Raw genomic sequence first — 27,587 nt, forward strand, 5'->3', positions numbered from 1 at the left:
GCGCACAGCGGTTGGAGGAGAATGCAGAGGATGTCCTTGCCTGGCCTAGTCGAAGCCCAGACTTAAACCCCATTGAAAATCTGTGGAATGACTTGAAGACTGCATTCCACAAATGGTGGAACCAAAAATTTCATTTCAGGCTGCGACGCAGCAAATTTATTTTTTATTTTTTAAGGAGGGTGAATCATTTCTATACCCACAGGATGTAAGAGCCGATGCGTTTCAGGATTGGGGGGCAGAACTTGCCCCCAACATTAGAGCTGGAGAATAGGAAACAATGTAAATGTAGCAGATTAGGAGATACACAATACATGTAATATTTTAATAAACACATTTATCAGCAGCTGGTTGGACGGTAATATGGTGGCTGCACTTAATGCGAAAAAAACACATCTGACGCCCCGGTCCATTATATATAAAATATGTAAAGTGAAGGTTTACTCTTTGTCTCGCAAAGAATAACAACCTTTTCTGGCCTTTAATTGCAGGATAATACATAAAAGAATGTTATAAAGTACAGTTCCCGTAGATTGGACGGTAAAATAAATACAAATGATGGCAGTTAACAGCTAATGTAACAATGTATACATGATTGTCACACAGAGAGGAAGTGAAGGACTAAAGTATTTAATATAAGATTGTATACAAAGGCTGTCCTGAAAGAAATGCAAATGTGGCCATAACTTTTTTATTAACTTACATAAGTCCTTCAAACTTCACGTGTTGGTGGAGTAAAATTTCCTCTATAGTAACTCTCCTTCTTCTTCTCCTTCTTGTTCTCTGCCTTCTCTTTCTCCTTCTCCTCCTTTTAATTCTTATCCTTCTCCTTCTTTTCCTTCTTCTCCTCCTTCTCTTTCTGCTCCTTCTTCTCCATTTTCTCCTTCTTCTTTTTTTCCTTCTCCTCCTTCTCCTTCGATTCCTCCTCCTTTTTCTTCTTCTCCTTCTCCTCCTTCTCCTCCGTCTTCTCCTTCTCCTCCTTCTTCTCCCTCTCCTCCTTTTCCTCCTTCTTCTCCTCCTTCTCCTTCTTCTCCTTCTCCTCCACCTTCTCCTCCTTTTCCTCCTTCTCCTCCTCCTTCTTTTCCTCCTCCTTCTTCTCTTTCTCCTCCTTCCTTCTCCTTCTCCTCATTCTTCTCCTTTTCCTTCTCCTCCTCCTTCTCTTTCTGCTCCTTCTTCTCCATTTTCTCCTTCTTCTTTTTTTCCTTCTCCTCCTTCTCCTTCGATTCCTCCTCCTTTTTCTTCTTCTCCTTCTCCTCCTTCTCCTCCGTCTTCTCCTTCTCCTCCTTCTTCTCCCTCTCCTCCTTTTCCTCCTTCTTCTCCTCCTTCTCCTTCTTCTCCTTCTTCTCCTTCTCCTCCACCTTCTCCTCCTTTTCCTCCTTCTCCTCCTCCTTCTTTTCCTCCTCCTTCTTCTCCTTCTTCTTCTCCTTCTCCTCCTTCTCGTTCTTCTTTTTCTCCTTCCACTCCTTCTTCTTCTCCTCCTTCTCCTTCTCTGCCTTCTGTTTTTCTTTTCCTCTTCATTCTTTTCCTTCTCCTCCTCCTCCTTCTTCTTCTTCTAATTCTCCGTCTTCTTTCTTCTACTTACCCTTCTTCTCCTTCTCTTTCTCCTCCTTCTCCTTCTTCTCCTTCTCCTCCTTCTTCTCCTTCTCCTCCTTCTTCTCCTCCTTTTCCTCCTTCTCCTCCTTCTTCTCCTTCTCCTCCTCCTTCTTCTCCTCCTTCTCCTTCTCCTCCTTCTTCTCCTTCTCCTCCTTCTTCTCCTCCTTTTCCTCCTTCTTCTCCTCCTTCTCCTTCTTCTCCTTCTTCTCCTCCTTCTCCTTCTTCTCCTTCTCCTCCTTCTTCTGCTTCTCCTCCTTCTTCTGCTTCTCCTCCTTCTTGTTCTTCTTTTTCTCCTTCCACTCCTTCTTCTTCTCCTCCTTCTCCTTCTCTGCCTACTCTTTCTCCTTTTCCACCTTCTCATTCTTATCCTTCTCCTCCTTCTTCTCCTTCTTCTATTTCTCCGTCTTCTCTTCTTTCTTCTACTTACCCTTCTTCTCCTTCTCTTTCTCCTCCTTCTCTGCCTTATTCTCCTTCTCCTCCTTCTCCTCCTTCTTCTCCTCCTTCTTCTCCTCCTGCTCCTTCTTCTCCTTCTCCTCCTTCCTCTCCTTCTCCTCCTTCTTCTCCTCCTTTCCTCCTTCTTCTCCTCCTTCTCCTTCTTCTCCTCCTTCTCCTTCTTCTCCTTCTCCTCCTTCTTCTGCTTCTCCTCCTTCTCGTTCGTCTTTTTCTCCTTCCACTCCTTCTTCTTCTCCTCCTTCTCTGCCTACTCTTTCTCCTTTTCCTCCTTCTCATTCTTATCCTTCTCCTCCTTCTTCTCCTTCTTCTATTTCTCAGTCTTCTCTTCTTTCTTCTGCTTACCCTTCTTCTCCTTCTCTTTCTCCTCCTTCTCTGCCTTATTCTCCTTCTCCTCCTACTTCTCCTTCTCCTCCTCCTTCTTTTTCTTCTCCTCCCCGTCCTCCTCCTCCTCCCCCTCCTCACCCTCATCCTCCTTCCCTTCTCCCTCCCCCTCCTCCCCTCCTCCTTCTCCTTTTTTTCCTTCTTTTCTTTCTTTTCCCTTTCCAATAATGGATTCCAAGCAGAAGCACGTGCCATAACTGAGTTTTTAATGAAGGAGGGGTGCAAGCTGTCCGACATCCAAAGATGGCTACAGAATGTTTACAGAGATGACACCATTGACCAGAGTCACCAATGACAAGACATTGCTCTACCCAATGGTGTCATCTGCATAAACATTCTGTAGCCTTCAGAGGATGTCAGACTCCTTCATCAAGAAGTCAATGACAACACGTTGCTTCTGCTCGGAATCCATGTACAATGTACATAACATGGAACCTTAAGGTAAATGTCTACAACAGCAGAAGACCACGTTGGGTACCACTCCTGTCAGCCCAGAACAGAAATTTGCAGTGGGCAGACAATCGCCAAAACTGGATGAATGGAGACCTGAAAGAAACGTAGCCTGGTCTGATGAATCTCAATTTTGGCACCCCCCCAATGATAGTCACATGTTCAAGTGTCTACAGCTCTGAAGGGATATACTAAGAACAGATCAAGCCAGTGGGAAAGAGGAAGGCATCTGACACACCTGAAGGTGTTGAATGCTAAAGACCCTAGCAGTGTCCTTAGCTCTCTGACATCACCACCGCCCCTGCTCTCCATCTCATCCAATCACAGAAAACCTTGTGTTCATTGAAAAAATACAAGAAATTCTACAAATGGTCATAGTGCCAAGTGAGTGAGCCCTGTGGTCAGAGGGGAAACCGCTTTCACAGAACCTAGAAGATCTCAGCTACCACAATGTACTACAGTTTGTTTTACAGCATCTGCGTGGCTCTGAATACCAGATGTGGGTACTTACCTTGAGCCGAACTGGCCCAATGTAAGTATGCAACAAAATAATTGCTGGAGCTCAGCTTTAACATGTTCAGGCATTTATAATATATTTATTTGATATTCAAACAATTTGCATCATTTTAAGATGAAAATGCTCATTGTATCTCCTAATCTAACAAAACAAACTTCATCTGAGAATAATTAGTGGGGTTTGCATTGAGTAGATGATAAGGATCGGTATCGTTCTTTTTTGGGAGGTACCTTGTTTTTATAATCTGTGACATCGAAGGCCTCACCACACTCACACCCTTATTTGTGTTTCTTTTTTACAATATGGGATTTGTATTTGGAGTTACACCTACTCATGAGCAATATGGAAATAGTGGGTCATTTTTTTAAATTAATTTAAAGTCTCATATTTGCTTTGACACATTAATATTGTTATAAAATCATATAATAATAATAATTATTATTTATTATTGAAATAAAGAGGACATAAGGATCTTCATGGTAGGGTCACCAGGGATTATTTTATTGAGAGCTACAGATTTAATATTACTGAAAATGGCTTTTATAACAATATAAAAAATGTACATGTATGTAGCGCCCAACCACTTAGGTGTGTGCTAAATTAGTCATTTAGGATTAGTGTCAGGTAAAGTTGCCAGTGTTTTTGCCATGTTGGTTTAAGCCTGGTTGGGTTAAATTGGTTGGGAGAAATAACAGAATAGAAAGGGGGGTGTGACCACCTGTATTCTGTTTGATTGATGCCCTGTCCTTCCAGTGAGAGGTTCTGGAGGGAATGTGGGTTGGACACAGGATGCAGTTAGTTTGTGTAGGTCACCCTGAACCAATCGTTACTTTGAATGGGCAGGGGCTATCAGGCCCATATAAACTAAGGTCACATGTTTCCTGAGGGGTTGGAGATGGGATTTCGATCCAGAAAGGCTGCAAAAATGTGACCCGCAGGGGTCCAGGCTTGAAGGCCTGGGGTTGTAATGTTCTCAGTGATGGATAGCAGAAGATCTTGAACCAGAAGGCCTGAGGGTTCAGAGACCTCAGCCCTGGATGGTTCATCCACAAAAAGTCACCTAAAGAAACTCCGGGAGCAATGGATCAGAAGTCACCGGCTGGGATGGTTCTGCACATGTGGGGCAGGGAGCGGCTGCTAAAAGGATGCCGTAGATCGGGGTGCGCCCGGACTTTTCCTGAACCGACCAGGGAGGATTGCAGGAGTCGAGATAGGCAGGTGAGGCCTGGCACTTCTAACAAACCCGAATTCCAAGGTGTTTTTCAGAGAGGCACCTGTCGGTTCATTAAGGGAAAAGGATAGAACTACTTTAAAAAGGAACCAAAGATTTAGAGGCAGCTCATACTTCCTGGATACACAGACTGTAAATATTGCACATTCTTTTCTATCATGCTGCGAGGAGAAGAATAAAGTTTAATGTTCAATTGTTCTGGACTGTCTGCTGATGTGTTATTCGCGCAGGGGAGGAGAACGGAACGCCACTAACAGAAAGGTATGAACTAACAGCAGCTCCCAAGGGAGTAGTGCGCTACATGTAAATAATAATAAACATACATATAAATATTATAAATAATAAGGTAATAATAATAATCATGAGAAGAAGAAGAAAGAGAAGGATATGAAGGAGAAGAAGAAAGAAGAGAAGGAGAAGAAGGAGTAGAAGAAGGAGAAGAAGAAAGAGAAGAATAGGAAATGGAGAAGAAGGAGTAGAAGGAGAAGAAGAAAGAGAAGGAGAATAGGAGAAGGAGAAGAAGGAGAAGAAGGAGGAGAAGAAGAAAGAGAAGGAGAATAGGAGAAGGAGAAGAAGGGGAATAGGAGAAGGAGGAGAAGCAGAAGGAGAAGACGAAAGAGGAGAAGGAGAAGGAGTAGAAGAAGGGGAATAGGAGAAGGAGAAGAAGTAGAATCAGGAGAAGAAGTAGAATCAGGAGAAGGAGAAGAAGAAAGAGGAGAAGGAGAAGAATGAGTAGAAGGAGAAGAAGAAAGAGAAGGAGAATAGGAGGAGAAGAAGGGGAATAGGAGAGGGAGAAGAAGGAGAAGAAGTAGAATCAGGAGAAGGAGAAGGAGAAGAAGAAAGAGAAGGAGAATAGGAGAAGAAGGAGAAGAAGAAGGAGGAGAAGAAGAAAGAGAAGGAGAATAGGAGAAGGAGAAGAAGGGGAAGAAGTAGAATCAGGAGAAGGAGAAGAAGAAAGAGGAGAAGGAGAAGAAGGAGTAAAAGGAGAAGAAGAAAGAGAAGGAGAATAGGAGGAGAAGAAGGGGGATATGAGAGGGAGAAGAAGGAGAAGAAGTAGAATCAGGAGAAGGAGAAGAAGAAAGAGGAGAAGGAGAAGAAGGAGTAGAAAGAGAAGAAGAAAGAGAAGGAGAATAGGAGGAGAAGAAGGGGAATAGGAGAGGGAGAAGAAGGAGAAGAAGTAGAATCAGGAGAAGGAGAAGAAGAAAGAGGAGAAGGAGAAGAAGGAGTAGAAGGAGAAGAAGAAAGAGAAGGAGAATAGGAGGAGAAGAAGGGAAATAGGAGAGGGAGAAGAAGGAGAATCAGGAGAAGGAGAAGAAGAAAGAGGAGAAGGAGAAGAAGGAGTAGAAGGAGAAGAAGAAAGAGAAGGAGAATAGGAGGAGAAGAAGGGGAATAGGAGAGGGAGAAGAAGGAGAAGAAGTAGAATCAGGAGAAGGAGAAGAAGAAAGAGAAGGAGAATAGGAGAAGAAGGAGAAGAAGAAGGAGGAGAAGAAGAAAGAGAAGGAGAATAGGAGAAGGAGAAGAAGGGGAAGAAGTAGAATCAGGAGAAGGAGAAGAAGAAAGAGGAGAAGGAGAAGAAGGAGTAAAAGGAGAAGAAGAAAGAGAAGGAGAATAGGAGGAGAAGAAGGGGGATATGAGAGGGAGAAGAAGGAGAAGAAGTAGAATCAGGAGAAGGAGAAGAAGAAAGAGGAGAAGGAGAAGAAGGAGTAGAAAGAGAAGAAGAAAGAGAAGGAGAATAGGAGGAGAAGAAGGGGAATAGGAGAGGGAGAAGAAGGAGAAGAAGTAGAATCAGGAGAAGGAGAAGAAGAAAGAGGAGAAGGAGAAGAAGGAGTAGAAGGAGAAGAAGAAAGAGAAGGAGAATAGGAGGAGAAGAAGGGAAATAGGAGAGGGAGAAGAAGGAGAAGAAGTAGAATCAGGAGAAGGAGAAGAAGAAAGAGGAGAAGGAGAAGAAGAAAGAGAATGGGAATAGGAGAGGGAGAAGAAAGAGGAGAAGAAAGAGAAGAAAGAGAAGTAGAAGAAGGAGGAGAAGGAGAAGAAATAGAAGTAGAAGAAGGAAAAGGAGAGGAAGAAGAATGAGAAGAACGGGAAGGAGGAGAAGGAGAAGAAGGAGTAGAAGAAGGAGAAGAAGAAAGAGGAGAAGGAGAAGAAGGAGTAGAAGGAGAAGAAGAAAGAGAAGGAGAATAGGAGGAGAAGAAGGGAAATAGGAGAGGGAGAAGAAGGAGAAGAAGTAGAATCAGGAGAAGAAGAAAGAGGAGAAGGAGAAGAAGAAAGAGAATGGGAATAGGAGAGGGAGAAGAAAGAGGAGAAGAAAGAGAAGAAAGAGAAGTAGAAGAAGGAGGAGAAGGAGAAGAAATAGAAGTAGAAGAAGGAAAAGGAGAGAAAGAAGAATGAGAAGAACGGGAAGGAGGAGAAGGAGAAGAAGGAGTAGAAGAAGAAAGAGAAGGAGAATAGGAGGAGAAGGAGAAGAAGGAGAATAGGAGAAGAAGGAGAAGGAGAAGAAGGAGGAGAAGAAAGAGAAGTAGAGGAAAGAGGAGAAGGAGAAGAAGGAGGAAAAGGAGAGGAAGAAGAAAGAGAAGAAGGAGAGGAAGAAGAAAGAGGAGGAGAAGGAGAAGAAGGAGGAAAAGGAGACAGAGGAGAAGTAGAAGAAGGAAGAGAAGAAGAAGAAGGAAAAAGAGAAGAAGGAGATGAAGAAGAAATAGGAGGAGAAGCAGTAGTAAAGGAGAAGAAGAAAAAGAAGGAGAAGAAGAAAAAGAAGGAGAAGAAGGAGACGGAGGAGAAGAAGAAGAAGAAGGAGGAAAAGAAGGAGAAGAAGAAGGAGAAGAAGAAGGAGAAGAAGAAGGAGAAGGAGAATAATAATAATACAATTTTTAATTATATTACTGTTATTAATAATAATAATAATTAATATGCTATTAATAAAATAAAAATTGTTAATATTGGTATACATTTTTCTTATTATTATTACCTAATTATTTATTATTATTTATGTATTATATGTTTATTTATTATTATTATTACTATTATTATTAATAATATCTTTATTATTATGTTATATTAATAATAATGTTATATTAATAAGTATAACTAAAGGCAAAATAATTTCTTATTAGCTTTGAAAGAAGAAGAGAGGGTTTAGAACACCTGCCAGTATTTATTGCTGTCTGTGACCCCGTTAGGGAAATTCATCTCTCATTCATTCCTCTCTATTTGTCCGGCTTACAGGTATCACCGAAAGTGAAAGCAAAAGAAAATCCCAAATTTTGGGTTGTCCCCAGAAAAGGAATAGAGGGGAATTCTTCCCATGGGGACACTAGTTCTGGTGATCTGGGGGTCCCCAAGCAATTCCCTTAATTTTCAGGGACTTCCTCTCATTTCCTGTTTGGCTATGGGACAGGAAGTAAAGGAAAATCTCCCCAATGGGACACAGGTGGCGAAAAAAAAAAAAAAATCTGACAGGGGTTATAACCCTCCCTTACAGTACTCTATCCAAAATGATGTAAAAAGTTTTTCCTATAGTTCTACTTTAACATTTAATTTTTTTATATTTTTATAAAAGCCATTTTTAATATTAGTGCATCAGCAGCTGTCATTAAAATAGTCCATGGTGATCCTACCATGAAGATCCTTATGTCCTCTTATAGGGTGACAACGCTCTCCCCCCCATCTCCCACTTGTGTTCCTGTGTTGTCACCCTGTCACACGGTGAGTATAAGTTTTAATACACATAATGAAGGCATGGCCCACTGTTGACAACACCAGGAAACCCACCCTGAGAAATACCATCCAGCCATCACTGGAGCACATGTAGACAATAAGTGGCTGCACAGAGGCTGCAGGAGATCAGCAGCACTGAAAAAGCAAAGAAGGAAAAAAGGTAAAAACAATAATGAAATGTGCATATAGCAAAGAATATCTCACTTAGGGGTTCCATCTACTGTAGAACATAAAACCGGCAGGATATTGTTTTAGCTCAGTAATAAGACACCGTAGACCATGTGCACCTCTCTGGAAGAAGGTATCCAGCCATTCATATCTACTAAAGGAAGCACATCTGGGCTGCAGATTCCTGGGGGTCAGAGGAACCCACAGTGCTTATTGTCAGTATCACTATATAATGGTAATGATTACTGATAAAAGAGAAGCAGATTCTGCTGAGTGATAGAGGATAAGCAGGAGAACATCAAAGGATGAACATGCCGCCATTCCTTCATTATACCATTCTGATCTGTTAGGGTTCAACCTGAAGTATGAACGAGCCTCACCCACCAATACACAACAGATGCTTCAGGAACATGTGATCACTGCCGCCCCACCCTTGTCTTCCCTGTAGCTTTGGTCATCAAATCTACCAACTGATGACCATCTGTGGTCTGCTCTACACCTCCACTCCATGTTTCCTAAAGTGGACCTTCCTCCTCAGTTGCTCCCTGACTCTTCCTAAAGTGCTTCAGAAAAGTACTGCTGGGGGAAAAAAGTTGGACATTATACTCGCCCTTCCCCCGACTTCCTCCCACAGCGAGGGTGGCATCATCTTCCTTCTGGTCAGATCTCGTAGAACGTTGAGAAGCCCAAGTCTCGCCCTTCCCTGACTTCCTCCCACAGCGAGGGTGGCATCATCTTCCTTCTGGTCAGATCTCGTGGAACGTTGAGAAGCCCAAGTCTCCTGAGGAGATGATCCTGATCTTGTTGGAGGCAGGATGATGTTATCCCCTGCACTATTGTAGCACCCTCTAGTGCTAGCCTAGTGTAGGTAAATTTGTTTTTGTGACTTATGGTAGTTATGCGAGTCTGTAATTGGGTCGGGTTACTGGAGGTCAGGCTGGAGGGTTCTAAAGGTCAGGCCTCTGGTACCCCCCCCCGGTTACAGAACCTTGGAGAAGTTTCTGGAAGCTGGTGGGTAGAGGCCAGGAGGTGCTAATCTGCATATCTATGGGAACCTGGCCAATCCCTAGGCAGGAGGCCTGGCAGGGTGACTGGATCAGCCCTTAAATATTGTGGAGCCTGGCCATCAAGGGAGTCGGGTGGAAGATGAAGTGAGAAAGCTGTGTCGTGTGGCCTGGGAGGAGACCCAGGTTGTGGGGGGGTGTCTGTATTAGCCCTAAAATATTGTAGAGCCTGGCCAGCAGGGCGAGTCGGGTCAAACATGTAATAAGGAAGCTGTGGTGTGTGGCCTGGGAGGAAACCCGGGTTGAGGGGGGGGGATCTGCCTCCAGGCTAGGAGCTGAGAAAAGAAGGACAGGGGGATCTCTACTGTTCCACGTTCTTGTTCAGAAGACACCCTGGCTTACGAAAAAGGACCTATACAGCAAGAGGCCTGTATGTACAGTCATCTTTTCTGAGGCAGCAGGATTTTCAGGGACATTGTGAGTACCTCTACACCCCCAGGGCACCTTGAATAAGTGACCCTTGCAATTGAGTTGGAAGGTCCACACTAACACCCAGGTTGCAAGTAAACCATGGTCACCTTCTGCCCACCCAGCATTTGTGTCAAGCAGGTGCAGTCAGCTAGCCTGCCACTAGGTGGCTCTGTGTTCTAGAACGGTGCCTGGTTACAGAAAGTAGTGTTATCAGGTGCAAGGCCCCTTTTAGAGAGAGCCCTCCTGCAGTGATGTTGTGGGTGAGTCAGGGCCCAGGTTGGGAGGAACCCAAGGGCACATGGGGCATGGACAGGGCAGGGGGTCGGGGAGGAGTAGGCCTGCACCCAAGAGAGCCAGCTGTAGACTTTCGGACCCTTATGGAGGGTGGATTGCAAAAGGTCTTTCAGGTCTTTCCAAGAGTTCCCTGAGTGAGGCTATCCCCCTGGAGGATCTCGGGAGGGGTGTATCTATGGATGACCATTAGTAAAGTGCAATAACCCTATCCATGTGTGAACATTCCTCCCTTGACAAAGGTCAATAGCTGGGAATGTCTTATGGAGGCCTCTGGAACAGAGTGGGACACAAGATGGTGGAGGGTTCTGCCTCAACAGGAGGGACAGTGTTCTAGCAGGACAGAAGTGGGGTGCAATGACCCTGGGTGGAAGTAGAGACTGTTAGTGGGAATTGGTGGCTTAAAGTGGTACAGTACATATGCTTTCACATGTGACGTCTGTGGACTGTCCACTAACTGTGATTGACTATGTAATGCCACGTGACTCCGGAAAGTATGTTGATGTGATGTGACTGTTATGCCATTGTGAACATTCCTTCCTTAAAATACAAATGTCACCAGCCAGGAATGTCTTGTGGAGGCCTCTGGCAAGGAGTGGGGCACAATATGGCAGAGGGTTTGGCCTCAGCAGGAAGAACAATCCCCCCTCCACCAAATGATCTGGACCAGTGCATAAAGCAAGGTCCATAAAGACATGGATGAGAGAGTTTGGGGTGGAGGAACTTGACTGGCCTGCACAAAGTCCTGACCTCAACCCAAGGCTCAGGGGCTGGGATTGGCCCCTTAGTTCCAGTGAAGGGAACTCTTAAGGCGTCAGCATACCAAGACAATTTGGACAATTTCATGCTCCTCAACTTTGTGGGAACAGTTTTGGGATGGCCCCTTCCTGTTCCAACATGACTGCCCACCAGTGCACAAAGCAAGGTCCGTAAAGACATGGATGAGCGAGTTTGGGGTAGAGGAACTTGACTGGCCTGCACTATTACTTGCCAATCGCTTACAAGCCCCTTGTACAAGTCTATTAAAATGAATGGGGCTGTCAACGCACCCTAATATGTCGAAAATTTGGAACATAACACGTGATGCAGTGCGTTGAGGAGCTATTCAAAATGTATGGCACCGTTACATAGTAACACATGTTTTACCAATATAAATGGGCCCTCAAGATTTTTTGGGGCTCGAAGCAGGTACTTCAGAAAGTCCTACAACGACAAAGAGAATTTTTCGACAAGAGCAGCAGACGGTCTATAAGATGGAGACTTCGAGGACGGGCGTTCTGTACAGTTCATGAAGTGGTGTCTTTGTGGGTTCCACCTGTGTAAATCCTCCTCCATGATGAATCGCGTGTCCAGCGCTCTACAATAACGCTTCTTCTACCAAAACAAATAAATGGCGGATTCCAGGCCGTGGCCCAGCAGAAGCCCACCAAACATGAACAGTCAGCACAGACGCCGACCCCCCCCCCACCACCGTGGTCTACAGCATTCCACCACGCCAGGGAATCGAACCGGGTCACTGAGCTCGGCCCACATAAATATTTATCTAAAGGGCATGTCAACTCTAGGAAGGAAATTTTCCTTTTTTTTGTCCCCATTTGGTCAGCTAAATACACCAATAATGTCCACAAGGTTTAGGAGGATGTCTATGGGAATGTTTGACCATTCTTCCTGAAGCGCATTTGTGAGGCCAGGCACTGATGTTGGACGAAAAGGCCTGGCTCACAGTCTCCACTCTAATTCAACCCAAAGGTGTTCTATCGGGTTGAGGTCAGTCAAGTTCCTCCACCCCAAATGGTCAAGGGGCCAAGCCCAACCCCTGAGCCTCAGGTTGAGGTCAGGACTCTGTGCAGTTCCAGTAAAGGGAACACTTAAGGCGTCAGCATACCAAGACATTTTGGACAATTTCATGCTCCTAACTTTGTGGGAACGGTTTGGGGACGGCCCCTTCCTGTTCTATCATGACTGCGCACCAGTACACAAAGCAAGGTCCATAAAGACATTGATGGGCAAGTGTGAGGTGGAGGAACTTGACTGACCCCGTGACCTCAATCCAATAGAACACCTTTGGTATGAATTAGAGCAGAGACAGGCCAGTCAAGTTCCTCCACCCTAAACTCGCCCATCCATGTCTTTATGGACCTTGCTTTGTGCACTGGTGTGCAGTCATGTTGGAACAGGAAGGGGCCGTCCCCAAACTGTTCCCACAAAGTTGGGAGCATGAAATTGTCCAAAATGTCTTGGTATGCTGAGGCCTTAAGAGTTCCCTTCACTGGAACTAAGGGGCCAAGCCCAACCCCTGAAAAACAACCCCACACCGTAATCCCCCCTCCCCCCACACCATAATCCCCCCTTCACCAAATGATGTGGACCAGTGCACAAAGCAAGGTCCAGAAAGACATGGATGAGCGAATTTGGGGTGGAGGAACGTGACTGGCCTGCTCAGAGTCCTGACCTCAACCCAAGGTTCAGGGGTTGGGTTTGGCCGCTTAGTTCCAGTGAAGGGAACTCTTAAGGCGTCAGCATACCAAGACATTTTGGACAATTTCATGCTCCCAACTTTGTGGGAACAGTTTGGGGACGGCCCCTTCCTGTTCCAACATGACTGCGCACCAGTGAACAAAGCAAGATCCATAAAGACATGGATGAGCGAGTTTGGGGTGGAGGAACTTGACTGGCCTGCACAGAGTCCTGACCTCAACCCGATAGAACCCCTTTGGGATGAATTAGAGAGGAGACTGTGAGCCAGGCCTTCTTGTAGAACATCAGTGTCTGACCTCACAAATGCGCTTCTGGAAGAATGGTCAAACATTCCCATAGACACCCTCCTAAACCTTGTGGACGGCCTTCCCAGAAGAGTTGAAGCTGTTATATGGAAAGGGCAGAGCCAACTCAATATTGAACCCTCCGGACTAAGACTGGGATGTCATTAAAGTTCATGTGTGTGACTTTTGGTGACTATCTATCTCTCTATCTATCTATCTATCTATCTATCTATCTATCTATCTATCTATCTATCTATCTATCTATCTATCTATCTATCTATCTATCTATCTATCTATCTATCTATCTATCTATCTATATATAAAATCCCTTGTGCACTTGATTCTGTTATGGTATGAGCCTCAAAAAATGCTAACAATACTTAAATAGACCTGAAAGTGGTAGTAATAATAATGATTAAAGAAATATAAATTTAAAAATATATAGCAAATAATAAAAAAAAAAAAAAATCATAAAATAATAATAAAAAAACAATAATAAAAAAAAAGAATAATACAACAAATTTTATAAATAAATATATATTTTGGTTGGACAACACTTACAATAAAGTGGTAAAAAAAATAAAAAATAAAATAATAATAAAATAAAATAAAAAAAATACATAAAAAAATAAATAAAAATAAAAAAATAAATAAGATAATAAATATATTAGCTAGGCAGACCAACTTAGCTGGTGTACGATCGGATGCCATAGCGTACATGTTATAGCAGACCACCTTTAATAATAAATTCCACATATCTTCGCTGTAGCCCGTACACAAACAATAGCGCACACGGCAGGCGAATGATAAATCCCCACAAGCTCAGGTTTTTATTTATTTTTTGCTCATCCAAAAAAACAGATTTTAAAAATAAATATATATTTTAGTTGGACAACACTTAAATAAAGTGGCAAAAAAATAGATAAATAAAAAAATGTAAAAATGTTTAAAAAAAAAAAAAAAAAAAACAAGTAAAAATAAAATAAAATAAAAAAATTGTAAAAAAAAATAAAAAAAAAAATAAGATAATGAATATATGTTTAGTTAAGCTGACCATGGCTTAGCTGGTGTACGATCGGATGCCATAGCGTACATGCTATAGCAGACCACCCTTAATAATAAATTCCACGTATCTTCGCTGTAGCCCGTACACAAACAATAGCGCACACGGCAGGCGAATGATAAATCCCCACAAGCTCAGATTATTTTTATTTTTTTTCGCTCACCCATGTGATCATAGTACATAGGCAATAATAATAAAGCCGGCGCTGTACGCCGCGCTCAGGACTACAATCAGACGCCGCATCGGTGTTCCGCCACCCCTGAAGCCCTCTGTGTTCTAAACCTCCATCAGACGGCTCGGCTATATTTAAAGTGACAGGCTGCTTTTTACTGCTCTATATCATTATATTCCCCTCTGTCACTCCGCTCGGCTCCGCTGACAAGTAAAAGCCGCTGAGTGGCAGGCAGATTACAGGGAGTTTGGAATCAATCTTGTCTGAGAAAATGACTTGGAGCGCGGGGATGCGGCGCGCACTTCTACGAGACACGCACGCGCTGCCAGCTTCCCCGCAGTGCCAACAAAACCGCAGCTGGCAAGAAAATGCCCCCTTCGTTCCATTAGGATGATTAACCCTTCGCTTCCTTTAGGCTTAAAGCCCAACCTGCGCTTTGTTGTTTTTTTTTGTTTGTTTTTTTTATTGTATTTTTTATTTTATTTTTTGTTTCAATATTTTTATTTTTTTATGCATGGTGAGCGTTTTTTTTTTTATATATATATTTAAAAAAAAAAAATTTATTTGTTTTATATTTTTGTCAAATATTTTGCTACAGCAAGGATCAAAATGTCTTGTGCTGGAAGCTGGCTGGAGACAATTGCCTAACACAGAGGGCAGAGGTCCGGGTCTCTGACACGCCCCCCCTGCACAATGCTCCAATCAACAGAGCTGCTCAGGGAGTGTAAATGCTGTGCATTGGAGCACTGTGCGGGGGAGGGGGGGGGGGGCGTGTCAGACCCTTGAAACAAGCTGGTTTATTCTATGTTGACAAGCAGTTTATGTAATTTAGTGTTCATTTCTATTTGTGTTTATTTATTTTTTTTTTTGTGCTATTATTTTTATTTTATTTTATTTATTTATTTATTTATTCCCCCCCCCCAATCTGTCTTTTTTTCTTTTGATGAAAAAAGTAGGTTTTTTTTTGTGCTATTACTTTTATTTTATTTTTATTTTTTTATATATTTATCCCCCCCCCATTTGTCTTTTTTTCTTTTGATGAAAAAAAGTAGTTTTTTACACTATTACTTTTATTTTATTTTTTTTTATTATTTATTAATTTATCCCCCCTTCCCCCCAAACTGTCTTTTTTTCTTTTGATGAAAAAAAGTACTTTTTTTGTGCTATTACTTTTATTTTATTTTATTTTTTTTTTTTATATTTATCCCCCCCCCCACCCCATCTGTCTTTTTTTCTTTTGGTGAAATTTTTTTTTAGTGCTATTACTTTTATATTATTTATTTATATACCCCCCATGTGTCTTTTTTTCTTTTGATAAAAACAAGTCCTTTTTTGTGCTATTACTTTTATTTTATTTATTTTTTTATTTACCCCCCCCCCCCCCCCACTCCATCTGTCTCTTTTTCTTTTGGTGAAAAAAGTAGTTTTTTCGTGCTATTACTTTTATTTTATTTAATTTTTTATTTATTTATTTATGTATTTATCCCCCCCCCCAACTGTCTTTTTTTCTTTTGATTAAAAAGTAGTTTTTTTGTGCTATTACTTTTATTTTATTTATTTATTTAACCCCCCCCCCACCCCCCACCCCACTGTCTTTTCTTCTTATGGTGAAACAAGTAGTTGTTTTTAATTAATTTTTTGTGCTATTATTTTTATTTTATTTTATTTATTTATTTATTCCCCCCCCCAATCTGTCTTTTTTTCTTTTGATGAAAAAAGTAGGTTTTTTTTGTGCTATTACTTTTATTTTATTTTTATTTTTTTTATATATTTATCCCCCCCCCCCATGTCTTTTTTTCTTTTGATGAAAAAAAGTAGTTTTTTGTGCTATTACTTTTATTTTATTTTTTTTTTATTTATTTATTTATCCCCCCCTCCCCCCAATCTGTCTTTTTTTCTTTTGATGAAAAAAAGTACTTTTTTTGTGCTATTACTTTTATTTTATTTTATTTTTTTATATTTATCCCCCCCACCCCATCTGTCTTTTTTTTCTTTTGGTGAAAAAAGTAGTTTTTTTTTGTGCTATTACTTTTATATTATTTATTTATTTACCCCCCCCCCCCCGTGTGTCTTTTTTTCTTTTGATAAAAACAAGTCCTTTTTTTTGTGCTATTACTTTTATTTTATTTATTTTTTTATTTTTTTTTATTTACCCCCCCCCCCCCCACTCCATCTGCCTCTTTTTCTTTTGGTGAAAAAAGTAGTTTTTTGTGCTATTACTTTTATTTTATTTTATTTTATTTTTTATTTATTTATGTATTTATCCCCCCCCCAACTGTCTTTTTTTCTTTTGATTAAAAAAGTAGTTTTTTTTGTGCTATTACTTTTATTTTATTTATTTATTTACCCCCCCCACCCCACCCCACTGTCTTTTCTTCTTATGGTGAAACAAGTAGTTGTTTTTTATTTATTTTTTGTGCTATTACTTTTATTTTATTTATTTATTTATCCCCCCCCCCACTGTCTTTTTTTCTTTTGGTGAAACAGTAGTTGTTTTTTATTTATGTTTTTGTGCTATTACTTTTATTTATGTATTTATTTATTCATTTATTTTCCCTCACTGTCTGTCTTCATTTCTTTTGGTGAAAAAAGTAGAAAAAAAAATAAAAAATAAAAAACATTATCGGCACAGGGACAGGAGGTTAAAAAAAAAAAAAGGCAGACTCAATGGACCACCAGGTCACAATTGTAATTGTATTCAAGCAAATGAAAAATAATAATAATAAAAAAAAAATTTAAAGGGCCAGACTTTGATGAATCACTTGGTCTTTTTTTCTGCCATCACTCTTTTATTTTTCTATAGATTCATACTCCAAACAAAAAAGGTTAAAAAAAATGGTGGACTTGATGGACCACTTGGTCTTCTTTTTTCATAACACTTGTATTTTTTCTATAGTACTAAAACAAAAGGGTTAAAAAAAATAAAATAAAAATATAAAAAAAAAATATATAAAAAAAAGAAAAGAAAAAAAAAGGAGCAGTCTTGATGGAGCGCTCGGTCTTTATATACCGTCGGTCTTTCCTGTTTGTATAGAAATATATTTAACCCCTTGATGCCAAAAGACGGTACGGCGCCGGCTTAGATTGCCGGGAGATCATCCATGGAAGTCTTCCCCGCGCCGCGCTCGGTGATCACCGGGTCCTTGGAACTCGGCTGATCACAAATCGGGATACAAGCCCGATCCCCGTCCTTTACCACGAGATCAGCTGACAGCCGATGCCAACTGATCACATGATGTAATCAGAAGACGGTAATCGGCTTTTTTTCCCTCTCATGCTGACAAAACGATGAGAAATGAATAAAGCCGATTACCGGACATCAGACCCACACACCGACAGCCACTGCTGCTAAGCAGTGCCCACCAGTGCCCCCTATCAGTGTCATTCATCAGTGCCCGCCAGTGCCCCCTATCAGTGTCATTCATCAGTGCCCACCAGTGCCCCCTATCAGTGTCATTCATCAGTGCCCACCAGTGCCCCCTATCAATGTCATTCATCAGTGCCCACCAGTGCCCCTATCAGTGTCACTCATCAGTGCCACCTATCGGTGCCACCTCTTAGTGCCCTTCAGTGCTGCCTATCAGTGCCAACCAGTGCCACCTATTAGTGCCCATCAGTGCTACATATTAGTGCAGGCGCATCAGTGCCACCTATCAGTGTCAACTCTCAGTGCTCTTCAGTGCCGCCTATCAGTGCCCTTCAGTGCCACCTATTAGAGCCCATCAGGGCCACCTATCAGTGCTGCCTATCAGTGTCACCTCTCAGTGCTCTTCAGTGCCACCTATCAGTGCCACCATTAATGTCACCTATTAGTGCCGCCTATCAGTGCCACCTCTTAGTGCCCTTCAGTGCTGCCTATCAGTGCCCTTCAGTGCCGCTTATCAGTGTCAACCAGTGCCACCTATTAGTGCCCTTTAGTGCCACCTATTAGAGCTGGCTCATCAGTGCCGCCTATCAGTCAATTCTCAGTGCTCTTCAGTGCCGCTTATCAGTGCCCATCAGTGCCACCTATTAATACCGCCTATCAGTTCCACCTCTTAGTGCCCTTCAGTGCGGCCTATCAGTGCCAATTAGTGCCACCTATTATTGCCCATCAGTGCCACCTATCAGTGCCACCTATCAGTGCCACCTCTTAGTGCTCTTCAGTGCCACCTATCAGTGCCCTTCAGTGCCGCCTATCAGTGCCAACCAGTGCCACCTATTAGTGCAGGCGCATCAGTGCCCTCTATCAGTGACGCCTATCAGTGTCCACTCTCAGTGCCCATCAGTGCCACCTATTAATGCCGCTATTATCAGTTCCACCTATTAGTGCCCTTCAGTGCCACCTATCAGTGCCCTTCAGTGATGCCCACCTGCCACCTATTAGAGCCCATCAGTGCCACCTATCAGTGTCACCTCTCAGTGCTCTTCAGTGCCGCCTATCAGTGCCACCATTAGTGCCACCTATTAGTGCCACCTATCAGTGTCACCTCTTAGTGCCCTTCAGTGCCGCCTATCAGTGCCCTTTAGTGCCGCCTATCAGTGCCAACCAGTGCCACCTATTAGTGCTGCCTATCAGTGTCAATTCTCAGTGCCCATCAGTGCCACCTATTAATGCCACCTATCAGTTCCACCTATTAGTGCCCTTCAGTACCACCTATTAGTGCCTATCAGTGTCACCTATCAGTGTCGCCTAATCAGTGCCCTTCAGTAAAGGAAAAAAATTACCTGTTTGCAAAATTTTTTTTTTTCAAAACGTTTGCTCTTTTTTTTGTTTGTTTAGCAAAAAATATTATTAATAATTTATAATGTTATTATTTTTTTTCTAAATATTAATTGATCTCCAAAGAAAAGCAAAAAAATAAAGAAATATTATCAAATCATTTTAATGATATCAACACATGCACCCAGCTAACTTAAATGTATTTAACTTATTTAATAATGTTATTTATGTATTTATTTATTTAATTGTTGTTATTTTTTTTTTCTAAATATTAATTGATCTCCAAAGAAAAGTAAAAAAAAAAAAAAAATAACAAATATTATCAAAAAAAATTAATAAATATTATCAAATCATTTTAATGATATCAACACATGCATCCAGCTAACTTAAATGTATTTAACTTATTTAATAATGTTATTTATGTATTTATTTATTTATTTAATTGTAGTTATTTTTTTTTCCCTAAATATTAATTGATCTCCAAAGAAAAGCAAAAAAAAAGAAAATTAAAAAAGGTCCTCGTTGTAGAAAAGGTTAATTCTCTGTCACGTTCGTGGCGGGGAGAGGCTCGTAGTCCTGGGAGTTGTGCCTTCCAAATAAAATTTCAGCACTTAAAGTGTAATCTTCATAAGGTGTTTGGGTTGCCGTGGCAACATGGATCGCAGGTTGTTACATTCTTGCCAGACCCGAGGAGTCGGCATTTTCGTTGAAATCCTGTTTTTCAGCAACGCCAACAATTAAAATCGGAGCAGCTGACGCGGCCTGAGGGCGGTGGAGGGTCGCGGGGAGGATGTTGTCTGCGCCGCCATCCGCCTCTCGCGTGTGAATATGTGATAGGAGCCGGGTGATAATAATTAAATTATAACCGCCATCGCCGGACGCAGACAGGTTCGGTAAAAAGAAATAAATGAATAAAGTAACATTTAAAATAAACATACAGTATCTCACAAAAGTAAGTACACCCCTCAGTGACATTTGTGTAAATCTTTTCTTCTATCTTTTCATGTGACAACACTGAAGAAATGACACTTGTCTACAATGTAAAGTAGTGAGTGTACAGCTTGTATAACAGTGTAAATTTACTGTCCCCTCAAAATAACTCAACACACAGCCATTAATGTCTAAACCGCTGGCAACAAAAGTCAGTACACCCCTAAGTGAAAATCTCCAAATTGGGCCCAAAGTGTCCATATTTTGTGTGGCCACCATTATTTTCCAGCACTGCCTTAACCCTCTTGGGCATGGAGGTCACCAGAGCTTCCCAGGTTGTCACTGGAGTCCTCTTCCCCTCCTCCATGATGACATCACAGAGCTGGTGGATGTTAGAGACCTTGCGCTCCTCCACCTTCCGTTTGAGGATGCCCCACAGATGATCAATAGGGTTTAGGTCTGGAGACATGCTTGGCCAGTCCATCACCTTTACCCTCAGCTTCTTTAGCAAGGCAGTGGTGGTCTTGGAGGTATGTTTGGGGTGGTTATCATGTTGGAATACTGCCCTGCGGCCCAGTCTCTGAAGGGAGGGGATCATGCTCTTCTTCAGTATATCACAGTACATGTTGGCATTCATGGTTCCCTCAATGATCTGTAGCCCCCCAGTGCCGGCAGCACTCATGCAGCCCCAGACCATGACACTCCCACCACCATGCTTGACTGTAGACAAGACACACTTGTCTTTGTACTCCTCACCTGGTTGCCCCCACACACGCTTGTCACCATCTGAACCAAATACGTTTATCTTGGTCTCATCAGACCACAGGACATGGTTCCAGTAATCCATGTCCTTAGTCAGCTTGTCTTCAGCAAATTGTTTGTGGACTTTCTTGTACATCATCTTTAGAAGAGGCTTCCTTCTGGGATGACAGCCATGCAGACCAATTTAAAGCAGTGTGCGGCGTATGGTCTGAGCACTGACAGGCTGACCCCCCACCCCTACAACCTCTGCAGCAATGCTGGCAGCACTCATACCTCTATTTCCCAAAGACAACCTCTGGATATGACGCTGAGCACGTGACCTCAACCTCTTTGGTGGACCATGGCGAGGCCTGTTCTGAGGGGAACCTGTCCTGTTATACCGCTGTATGGTCTTGGCCACCGTGCTGCAGATCAGTTTCAGGGTCTTGGCAATCTTCTTATAGCCTAGGCCATCTTTATGTAGAGCAACAATTCTTTTCTTCAGGTCCTCAGAGAGTTCTTTGCCATGAGGTGCCATGTTGAACTTCCAGTGACCAGTATGAGAGAGTGAGAGCGATAACACCAAATTTAAAGCGGGGGTCCACCTATCTATCGTTTTTTTTTTTTTTTTGAGTTCATTCACAAACTTTTCTTCTCAGCATTACATACTCACATATTGTGTGTAATATGTCCGCCTGTGTCAGATTTCGTCGGAAAGAATAACTTATATTATTCACTGCAGGCGGTTTCCATCTTCATTGTGGGCATTTGAAGCCCACATGCATTTATTTCCTGGATGTGGTGAATGCTGTGCTCCCAGCATTCACCGCTCGTTCCCGCACATGCTCAGTGGCATCCTGGGAAGCCTGAGACTAGCTCCCAGGAGTCTGGGAGAGGCTAGAAACACGCCTACTCCCACGGGAGGAGAACCAGGAAGTGCAAAGAAGAATAGAAAAATAAAAGGTAATTACGGCGATTTAAATTTTTTTAAACGGCATGTCAGCATCTAGGCAAGGAAGAGAATACATACAGATATTGTTCAAAATTTGGGTGGAACCCCGCTTTAACACACCTGCTCCCCATTCACACCTGAGACCTTGTAACACCAATGAGTCACATGACACCGGGGGAGGGAAAATGGCTAATTGGCCCCAATTTGGAGATTTTCACTTAGGGGTGTACTGACTTTTGTTGCCAGCGGTTTAGACATTAATGGCTGTGTGTTGAGTTATTTTGAGGGGACAGTAAATTTACACTGTTATACAAGCTGTACACTCACTACTTTACATTGTAGACAAGTGTCATTTCTTCAGTGTTGTCACATGAAAAGATAGAAGAAAAGATTTACAAAAATGTGACTGGGGGGGGGTGTACTTACTTTTGTGAGATACTGTTTATATAAAATATAAATTAAACATTTTTTTTTTTTGGGGGGGGGGGGTAATAAAATTAAGATTTTACTTTTGTCAAACACATTAAAGTCATTGAAATTTGAGTTTTTATTTTTACTGAAATTTTAAGTAAAAATCAGAAAATTTTGCCATTTTTTGGTGAAATGTTTCAGAGTAAAGGGGACGGTAAAAAATTAGGATTTTTATATTTGTTAAAGGTGAAATGATCTTTAAATGGCTGCCGAGGTTTATGGAAGCTCCTCCCCTGTATTTCTTCTTAAGCCAAAAAAATAAATAAAATAAAAATAAAAAAAAGGTCCCTCTTTGGTTTTGTTATTTTATATTTTTTCACAAAATTAAAAAAAAAAATATGATGATTGTAATATTGTTTTTGACATTCTATGAAACCCAAATAACATTTTTTGGGGGAAAAAAAAGATAGTTAAAAAAAGTAAAATGAAATTCGCCTGAAAAAAAAAAAAAAAAAAAAAAAGAAGAAACTAATTTGACTTTGTTTTCTAAACAAATCCAACCCTAAGCCTTATCCACAATTCTACGTGATCGTCATATCAGAGCTAACATGGCGATCATCACAGGGCTCTGTTCATGTGCAAAGGGTTAGAGCTACAGCTATGGGATTAACCTTAGTGTTAGTGTTAGGGTTAGCATTAGGGTTAGTGTTAGCATTAGCTTTAGTGTCGAAGTTAGCATTATTATTAGCCCTAGTGTTAGTGTTAGGGTTATAGTTAGGATTAACCTTAGTGTTAGTGTAAGAGTTAGCCTTATTATTAGCCCTAGGGTTAGTGTTAGGGTTAGTGTTAGCATTAGTGTCAGAGTTAGAATTATTATTAGCCCTAGGGTTAGTGTTAGGCTTATAGTTAGGATTAACCTTAGTGTTAGGGTTACAGCTAGGATTAGCCTTAGGGTTAGTGTTAGGGTTAACATTAGGGTTAGTGTTAGCATTAGCTTTAGTGTCGGAGTTAGATTTATTATTAGCCCAAGGGTTAGTGTTAGGGTTACAGTTAGGATTAACCTTAGTGTTAGTGTAAGAGTTAGCCTTATTATTAGCCCTAGGGTTAGTGTTAGGGTTAGTGTTAGCATTAGATTTAGTGTCGGAGTTAGATTTATTATTAGCCCTAGGGTTAGAGTTATAGTTAGGTTTAACCTTAGTGTTAGGGTTAACATTAGGGTTAGTGTTAGCATTAGCTTTAGTGTCGGAGTTAGAATTATTATTAGCCCTAGTGTTAGTGTTAGGATAAGGGTTAGTTCAAGCCTTAGTGTTAGGGTTAGTATTAGGATTAGTGTTAGCATTATTTTTAGCTCTAGTAGTGTTTGGGATAGCTTTAGGGTTAACATTAGGGTTAGTGTCGGAGTTAGCATTAAGATTAGCTTTGGGGTTAGTGTAAGGGTTAGCCTTAGGGTTACGGATGAAATAAGGACTAGTGTTAGCATTATTGTTAGTCTTAGACTTAGAGTTAACCTTAGGGTTGGTGTTAGGATTAGCAAGAGGGTTAGTATTAGAGTTAGCAATAGTGCTAGCCTTAGGGTTAATCTTAGTGTTAGAGTTAACCTTATATTAAGTGTGAGGGTTACCCTTAGGGTTAGTATTAGGGTTGGTCTTACTGTTAGGGTTAATGTTAGTCTAAGTTAAGGTTAACCTTGGGGTTAGCAGTAGTGTTATCATTATTGCTAGCCTTAGGGGTTAAAGTTAGGGTTTAGTGTTAGGCTTAGGGTTAGTAGTAGGGTTGTTAGGGGTTAGAATTAGGGTTAGCATTAGGTTTAACCTTAGCATTAGCCTTGATGTTATTATTAGGATTAGGATTAGCCTTAGGATTAGCATTAGGGTTGGCATTGGCCTTGAGGTTAGTATTAGGATTAGCATTAGCTTTAGCGTTAGTATTAGTGTTAACCTTAGTGTTAGGTGTTAGCATTAGGTTTCCACTCCTCAATATCCAATGTCAACATTCCTAGGTAACAAGGAGCTGTTTATTGGCCCAAATCAGACCCAGGGTAGATAAAAGAACTATCTATAGCCTTCACCTTCCATTTAAAACCTATCGATTCCTTAAAAACCACCAAAAACCTCTTTAATTTTGCCTTCTTCGTGGACTCGTTGGCTTTTTTTTTTTTTTCGCTCGTTGCTATTTATAAAGGTGCCTTAAAAGTTTTGTAGATTATTACTCGTGTCACTTTGAGTAAAGTTGTACCACACATGAACTCAAGGGGAAGCTTTGACTTCCAGGTACTTCATCCAGGTTCCAGTTCCTTCTGTGATCTCCATGGCCAGGTTGCCCTCAGAGGTCCACACACTCCATGCAGGTATCTGGTGGAGAAAGTACACTTATCTTCTCTGCTTGTACGATGGATCTTTGTTTTCGTTTCACTCTCTGGTTGTCAAGACTCGTCCTCCTGAACCCCCTGAGAACGGATGAGCAAGGAAAGTCCCAAGATAGGCGTCTGTCCTGCAGTCTAAACACCATAGACAATGGCGAGGTGTGAGGTATGAACCGAGCCTCAGAACTTCCTCCAAGTGTAAACACTGTGCATCCCTCTGAGCCGGGAGATAGAGCCTTATCTACAGACCTTCTCTTCCTTCTTCTATAAACACCAAATAATACGAGGAGGTGTTGCGTGGATTATTATCTGCCAACCTTCCGCTACCATACATCTAACACTCAATTCTCATAACGGAACCCAATTTCCATGCATACTTAAAGCTGAACTCTGGGTAGAAATCTGAAAGCATTTTAATGAAAAGATGTTTGATACAATTCATAGATATGTGAGTCTTTTTTCCATTCCTTGTCGCAGCCATAGAGACTTCAGTGTATGATCCTTGTAGGGCTTAATGCCATGGATTTCCTGTTCATAAGACCGGAGGCCTCTATCATAGCAAAACATGACAGCCCTAGTCCCTCTGTCCCTAATTTTCCCAGAACAAAGATGACAACCCTAGTTGGTACACAACGGTTGGCCTGGGGAACTAGAAAGCATGGCGGCACTATGCTTGGTACTTCCCCAGGCCAACGGTTGTGTACCAACTAGGGTTGCCATCTTTGTTCTGGGAAAATTAGGGAGAGAGGATGGTGTATGGGGTGGAGCTAATAATGGCACACATAACACAACATGCCAAATTGTATTTAATGGCCTGGAGGTCACTGACATCTGCACTGGATGACGCTATCATCCTGTACTTGGTACCCCAGGATGAAACCCCCTTGAGGGCCCCATAAGGTCTATCTGACAACCCCTACCACACACACACACATGCACTGCCACCACCACCTACCTGTCAGGGCTCCCCCATATTCCATATCCCGGTACACCTACACTTAAGCATTGCTGAGTAAACACAACTCTATGGGGTGCAAGTGGTACACCCCACCACAAGCAAGAACCCCTCAAGCCAAGAGGGACAAAACTGATCAGCTGTGGCAAGAAGAGGCTGGCTGTGTGTGAAAGGATAGCGGCGTACAGCATCTGCTACTCCTTGTTACACTGGCCAGGAGGTATGCTTGACCACAGCATATAGGGAGGACTACCTGTACCACCCTATCAGTGGCCCTGTTGGTAGGATGCAAGTGTCCCCTGCCATCTACTGTTCCCTGGTGCCTATGGTCCTAGGTTTCTAGGGTGCAAGTGTTTCCTGCCACATACTGTCCTTGCTTGCTAAGATAAAACTGGCCCCTGGTTTCTACTGTCCTTGGTTGCTGGGATGCAAGTAGCCCCTGTCATCTACTGTCCTTGGCTGCTAGTATGCAACTGGCCCCTGGTGCCAGTGGTCCTTGGTTGCTAGTATGAAAGTTTCCCCTGCTATCTACTGACCTTGGTTGCTAAGATGAAACTGGCCCCTGGTTCCTACTGTCCTTGGATGCTAGGAAGCAAGTGCCCCCTGCTATGTATTGTCTTTGGTTGCTAGGAATTAAGTGATCCCCTGCTATGTACTGTCCTTGATCGCTAGGATGAAACTGGCCACTGGTGCCTACGGTCCTTGGTTTCTAGGATGCAAGTGACCCCTGATGCCTGCTGTCCTTGGTTGCTAGGATGCAAGTGTCCCCTGACATCTACTGTCCTTGGTTGCTAGTATGCAATGGACCTCTGGTTCCTACTGTCCTTGGTTGCTAGGGAGCAAATGTCCCCTGCTATGTACTGTCCTTGGTTGCTCTTGTCACTGTAGTTAGATGGGCCAGTGTTCCTCCTGCCCCAGGATGGGGGGAACAGGGGGGGTAAACCAGTTCTCTCTTATCTCTCCTGGAACTAGGATGGGGAACCCCAGGGCACCCAGCCCTCCCACATGAGGGGGAAGAGCAGGAGCACAGCTGATAGATGTTACTGTTTTTTCTGCAGTCTAACCCACCTTCCTCCTAGGTCCTTTCTAGACTCCCAGCATTCTCCCAGGGGTAGGAGGAACCGTAACGTGGACCTGCTCTACCACCTGCCTACAAATAGACCCTAAAGCACACCCCAGCCGCCTTTGCCAGTACATACATTCTGTGTCGGAGATGCCAAAACTGTGTTCCCCCGTGTTCCCACTGAAAAAATAAGCCCTGGGTGTAGGATGTGTTGGATCCCTTTGGTTGGCTTTTGGATCTACAGACACATAGCAGTATCAGGAGGATTGTGACCAGATCGTCCCATTACTGGGATGGATCTCCCAACAGACATATACTGTCCTCTTATCCAAAGCCGGGCACAACTCCAGACACCATTCCCGAGTTCCCCATCACCGAATAAAAAATATCACCAGACCGATATGGAGTGAGAAGATTGAAGTTGACTTTCACCTCCATTATCCCTCGAAGAACCGAGGCTTTTTACTCCGAGAGAGCTGCCAAATCCCACGTCTTACAGTTGGGAATTGCATTACAACATACAGCACATTATATATATTATATCATATTATTGGCCCACCAGATCTTATTAGATATCATGAAGGGATCCACAGAAATGCGAAAAAAATTCAAAATCCATACGCTAAGCTTGTGCAAAGTAAATATATTAAGTTGCTTTCGTTGGACCCAACGCCTTTTTTTTTCGCCCAGGGTGGAAGCCAACCAAAATAAAGATCTTACATTTAGTAAAAGTTGGTTATGAAGTGTGAATTTTTGTTTAAATAAAATAGTTCAAAGTCCCCGTATTTTCCACCAGCCCAGATAGAGGAGCTACTTGCTATACATTTTATTAATATTATATTCGTACTTATATTATAGAAAATACTGTTAAAGTAGATCTAAACCCAAACTGGATGATGTTTAACCACTTGACCCCCTAAAGATTTAACCCCCCCCCTTAATGACCAGGCCATTTTTTGCGATACGGCACTGCGTTACTTTAACTGGTAATTGCGCGGTCGTGCGACGCTGTACACAAATACAATTTATATACTTTCTTTCCCACAAATAGAGCTTTCTTTTAGTGGTATTTAATCAGCACTGCGTTTTGCGCTATAATCAAAAGTCCCCATTTTGAAGGCTTATATGCAAGTTATTGACCCCGGGTTCTGCATCTATCAATGCAAATGTTTTTTTTTTTAAAAACTATTGTTTTTAAAGGAGCAGT

The sequence above is a fragment of the Aquarana catesbeiana genome, linkage group LG09 (genome assembly GCF_042186555.1).
Source record: "Aquarana catesbeiana isolate 2022-GZ linkage group LG09, ASM4218655v1, whole genome shotgun sequence".
In the NCBI taxonomy this organism is placed as follows: Eukaryota; Metazoa; Chordata; class Amphibia; order Anura; family Ranidae; genus Aquarana; species Aquarana catesbeiana.